Raw genomic sequence first — 6,000 nt, 5'->3', positions numbered from 1 at the left:
AACAGCGATGACGGCCTTCGGTCAAACAAGGAAAACAGCAATGACCGTCAACCACAGACGTAAGGGAAACTTCCGGCTAAGGAATAACATCGAGTTTTGCTCCGAACTGACTGAAGTTAAGCTATTATTCGGATGCTGACTAGACATGCGATGGCCATAATGATGAGCGCATGCATTGACTCAATAGGGAAGTTGGAATTCGTCGGCGTTGTGAAGAATTATTCGTTTGGAGACATATCGTTAAAATATTTTTATAACCTTGAGAAATCGCAAGATTTGAACACTCTGGAGATCAATGTATTTGCCACCAGGAAGTACATAAAGGATAAGAAAGTGCAATCACACGAATTTATCTTTAATGTGGCTTTACAATGGTCCATTGGGCTGCGGTATAGAATGACTGAAATAGTTCGCAAATGGCACGTTGATTGTAACCGACCACGTACATTACACCATCTATTAGTAATAAATTTTATTGAAAATGAATTAATTCAATCTTTCTCCCATCGGAAAGGTTTTGGCTGCTTTATAGCGAGCCCCAAAAAATATTAATTTCGTCACACGAAACGTGCGAAATAGAGATCTCGCGGACTGTACAACTTTGCTGGAAAATTTCAGCTGCGTGTTTCAGGGGCGCGAAAGCTCTAACTGATTATATGAAAAGCTGAATTGCCCAGTGATCTTAAAATCTGGCGTTCTTGCAGCTTATTAAATGTCCATCTGTCTAAGAATGATGTCGCATTTGCAGTTCTGCTCCAATCAATAACCCAAGACTAAAGTTATGTTTGCTGTGCCTCAGCATTCCCGAATCCAGCCGAATATTTCTGATGTGCGCGTTAAGTATTTGACTATGAAAAGGTACAATTACGGAGTTGGTTAGGGGCGGAATTAAATGTCGAAGTTTTTCACCTGTTTCGCAAGGAACTTCGCAACCTTTAGCGATCGGGCCGCCGAGAATCCTCCGCCGCATTGTCATGAGTACCGATCAAGCCCTACCTCTTATGATGAAGCACTTATATGCTCAATGTACAGTGGTACGACATGAGTGCTTTTCAAGTGTACTGAGCGTTTACGGTTTCTGCTTGAAGCTCAAGAAAACGTACCGCCTTTGCATGCATTAGATGCAAAGCACTTGAGTTGAACAACAGCAATAAATGGGAATAAATGCGAGTGCCGAGCAGAAATGTAATTTTGATCGTGATACTATAGCGCGCTAGGCTCTATTAAAATATCTACGATTTTGAACTGTCCACGGAAAATTATCATCCCCCTCCGCCTTGTCTATGAGCTCAAGTGGGACAGTTCGGCACTTCTGGAACGCTAGCACGGTGCTCACGCTTTAGCACTGTCGTGAATATAAATATATGATTGATCTGATCGAGCCGCATGACAAAGGGGGGACATCAGATATAATGGTTAAATATAGAAGTGTGCGAAGATTGAACATTTGGAATATCGAATCGAATATCGTCATACTTGATTCGGTCTTCGGGAATAGCCCATATGCGTTAATACGAATATTTCAAAATATCATCTATGCCCAAATAAACACGAAATTAGCGTAAAAATACAATAATTTCTACGGTCATAAGCTATACGTCGTTTGCAGAGCCAGAATTCGATAGTCCGCACACACTGAAGAGTTTTAAAATTTCTACTTGATGCTCAGTTTATGGTTTTCATGTTAATTTGTTTTAATGTTAGAGTACCAACGATATTTTGTGTTAACAACGAAAACGGTTCAATTCAAATTCGATCCGCTTCTTGCACGCATTAGCGCTGCCCTAAAATGTTCAGGCATGTGCTTCAGTTGAAATTTCCCGCTCCTTTTTTTTTCTCACCCGAAAGAGCTGATATAAGCAACACGTGCGTTCCTCCGAAAAAAAAAAAAAAGTGGTGAGATCTCTCTCCCAGAAAGAATGACAAGGCCTGAAAGGAGGAACGAAGAGGGAGGCGGGGCGTGCAGCGGGGCTACCATAGCGGGGCGCCGGACCCCGCACCTCTCGCGTTTTCTTTTTTTTTCTTTGCCACAGCGCTGGGGAGGGGAGCAAGCTCCATGCGTCAGTTCCCGCCAAATTGTAGCTCTTTCGAGAGAGGACGTGCTGACTGAAACACTGCACAGAGACGGGCAAGCACTCAGAGGCATTTCGTTTGCCTTGATCCTGGAGGCGGCCTTCTCCCATTGCCTGAGGATTTGAAGCGAACTCGTAAGTGGCATTTTATTTCCTCGCTGTATCGCATGGTGAGTTGTTTGTCTAGCGACAAAAATCAAATTTTATTTGCACAATTGATGCGTCAATCTGGTCGTCTCTTCTAGCTGGCAAGATCAGAAATGTTCAGGCGAACGGCGGTTATACTTGTCTGTGGACCCAGAGACGTCGTTGACGGGCAAATATGTCAGATTTTCTTGTTTTTTATTTGTGGCATCTTATTGTAAAGCCGCGACATATTTTGCCGTTTTCCCTCTAGGGACCCTGCAACAAGGACTGTAGTGTGAATAGCGTGCTGCGCTGCTCTCGCCAACTGAAAAGAACTCTGGTAAGATGCATGCTTGGTTATGAAAGTCTCACGCAATCGCTTTCACATTGAATTTGGTCGCAGGTGTGCTGTAAATGCCGACTGCACATATGGGACTGGCCCGCGGCTGCTTTGAAGGTAAGATTGTGTTCTCATTAATCTAGTTTATTGTACCATTTGTTTTCCAGTGACATAGCCAACAACGAAAACCTCGATCCATCCTCTCTCCACATATTATCTAGTTTGTGCGCTGTGGAGCTTGAAGCACTTCTCGGAATTTCAGCACACTCGCATTTATTGTAAGTGCAGTGTTTTTCTTATTTGTGCAGGCGACAAAAATTATTTTGTTTAGTTGTGTGAATAGATTTCTAGACGCGACATGTCTGTGCAACTGGTCAAGTAAATAGTCTACCTTTCTCACAGTAGTTATTCATTGTTGTTTCTTTCAGGTTTTTCCCGACAGAGAAAATGCAAGTCTAACATCTCGACGGTAAAACGTCGCATCTGCGCACGTGTTCAGGGCCAAGAGCACGAGAATGGCCGAAAGAAGGGAGCCGATCCAACAGGAATGCCGTCCCGTCTTTATATTTATATGTGTCAGCGTTAGTCATGCCGTGATCACATGGACTGTACGGTTGCGTTGCACAAGGGCTGATTGCAAACGCTCCGTGCGAACAATGTTGCATGGAAAATTAGTGCATCTATACAATTGCAAAATAAAGATCTAAAGAGAGAAAACTTATATTCACGTCTTTCTTTTATTGTGTGTTACGTATTAACACGTTAACAAGTGCAGACCGTTAGAGGCGTTTAATTCCGTCTTACATGTACACTCTGCCCGTAATTAATTCAGATAGAGTTAACGCCTCTATAACTGCCCGTTCACATTAAATACGACACGCATCAACACACCAGAAAAACAATTGATGCGTTTGTTAGAACACGCACAAAAAAAAAAGAAAAAAAAAGCAGAGCAATACTAGCGAAAAACGTCCGCAAACCGACCCACGGCCGTCGGTAAATCGACGCTTATGTAAGGTCGGGCATTAGTCAACCCGCGAGCGGCATGCACTCGGCCTCGTCGGCCACGGTGGACGGGCCTACATTGGGTGCCGACGCAGGCCCACATGAGGCCAATGTCAATCCCCGAGACCGGCCCTACATCGGGTGCCAAGGTTGGGCCAACGACAGTGCAGTTGGCCAGCGACGTCAGGCCGACATTTTGCCAAGGATAAAATGTTGCTTGGGGGGGGGCCGCCCCCTAGTCATCTAGGAGGGGGGGGGGGCAAAGTCTGCCCCATACATTGACTTAGTAGGGAGGTGGGGGGGCACGCTGCGACAAACCTTCGCCCCACCCCCTGATGAGGAACCCTGCGCACGCCTATGGTAGTGATTTAAAATGATAAAGACTTATCTTTCTGCAAACCATAAGCAAGCAAGGCTCAGCATCGTTCACAAAAGGGTAAACGAAGCGAAAGTTAGAGAAAAGAATCCACTTTTTCGAGAAATGAGTACCTATAAAACTGAGCACCAGGCTGGGGTGCCTAACCTGCCGATTAGAAAAAGTGATGGGAATAGCACTGGGAATAGAACCCAAGACTTCCGAGAAGCTGGTCTCTCTATTTTATCTTATATTCTACTACTCCTCTTCCCTACCACGACTTCGTGCCATTCTCCCTTGTGAATTGCCCAACTAAGCATCTTTGACAGCCTTAAATCAAGCTTTCACTGTCACCGCCTAATCGGGCCAGTGAACAGGCTAGGACCTTTTATTAACACCTCTAAAATGAGCTTCCTTATTTGCACAGATGACGGCAGCCTTCACATTTTGCGAGTATCCCAGTCATGGGCGCCGCGCAGACACACCATTTCAAAAATCCATTCACGCGCCCCTCTAAGCGCCAGTGCAGTCCTCCTCGACCCCAAAGTGATGTAATGTTGCCCATGGGCAACTTGACGCAGCACCTACTTCTTCGATTGTTTCTCTGCACTATGAAACGCCGCCTTGGTCCTGCGATGCTGCAATTTTGGCTGCGCGGTCCCTATTTTCATTTTCCTAGCTGTGCTACCCTCTGCCGTTCCGAGTGTGGCCGGGACTACAGGGACAACCAATATCGCCCGAACGAGCCTCCGTTATCAAGAGGTGTTTCGCGACTTACCACTAGGGCAGTTGCGCATGTGCTGAGGCACATTTGCTTATGTCACTAGTGCCTAACCCTTCCCGAATTTTTCTTTCTCTCCAAGCCGTTCGGTCACAAGTGACACGAGGAGGAAGCCTTGCTTTGTCATTGGCTGGGCGCCATGACGTAACAGCTGACGCCATCTTACGTTCGGTATCGCTCGGTATTACTCCTGCATTGGTTGAGTGGATTAAGTGTTACCTACAAGATCGCATGCAACGTGTAGTAATTAATGGCTCCCAATCTGAATATGTTACTGTTACTTCGGGAGTCCCTCAAGGATCAGTTCTGGGGCCTCTGTTGTTTCTAGTGTACATCAATGATATTGCTCGAGATGTTTCATGCAAAGTACGCCTGTATGCAGATTGTGTGATTTACCATTTCATTAGATCTGTCTCTGACCATGAGTACTTGCAACACAATTTAGATAGTATCATGCACTGGTGTGTTAGGTGGCATGTCTCTGAACCCTAGTAAGTGTCAATGAGTCTCCTTCACTCGTAAACACGATCCACACCTGTTTGATTACACATTAGACTCTGTCCAGCTAATGCGAGCAACTGATTATAAATACCTTGGTGTTCATTTTTCATCAAATCTTACTTGGACTAAACACGTTGAGTATATTACAGTGAAATCCTGTAGAATGTTAAATTTTGTTAAACGAAACTTCCGCTTAGCTCCTCCCAAAATCAGAGAATTACTTTATTTTTCGAACGTCAGACCTATGTTCGAGTATGCTTGTGTGGCTTGGGACCCGCAGAGTAAAACCCTATGTAATATGCTCAAGCTGGTACAAAACCGTGCAGCCCGTTTTCTCAGTTCTAACTATGACTTCACGTTTAGTGTTACTGCAATAAAGGATAGGTTGGGGTGGGAATTACTAAGTACACGTAGAAAAAACATTAGAAATGCTTTTCAAAATCTTTCATGGCTTGGTCAAAATAGATAAAGAATCGTACTTTTAACCTCCCCATTTCTTGTCTCACAGAAGTGACCACACTCTAAAAATAAGAGAAAGTTTTTTGCAGAACAAACGTAGACCAATACTCGTTTTTTTTCCACACACAATCTCCCAGTGGAATCAGCTTCCACAGAGATTGTTGACTGCCGCACTGAAACTTCGTTCAGAGACATACTGTTACGCGCCATAGTTTTTTTTTTTGTTGTTGTTGATCTTGTTTTCATATTATCCATTTATGTAAGCATATGTTACCCTGTGTATCCCCCTGCAATAATGCCTCGGGCGCCTGCAGGTTTACATGGTACTTGAAGGGACGGAAGGGCCGAGCAAGAAACCAAA

General features: G+C 44.5%; 1 protein-coding gene across 1 annotated transcript in view; it reads right to left on the bottom strand.

The window, feature by feature from the left end:
• The window catches only part of LOC119390670 (gastrula zinc finger protein XlCGF8.2DB), an 807,836-nt gene that overhangs the window by 85,656 nt on the left and 716,180 nt on the right, over positions 1-6,000 (bottom strand). The window lies entirely within an intron of this gene.

The sequence above is a fragment of the Rhipicephalus sanguineus genome, chromosome 4, assembly GCF_013339695.2.
Source record: "Rhipicephalus sanguineus isolate Rsan-2018 chromosome 4, BIME_Rsan_1.4, whole genome shotgun sequence".
Lineage (NCBI taxonomy): Eukaryota > Metazoa > Arthropoda > Arachnida > Ixodida > Ixodidae > Rhipicephalus > Rhipicephalus sanguineus.
Note: the sequence above shows the minus strand (reverse complement) of the source record. Positions and strands in the feature narration are given on the sequence as shown.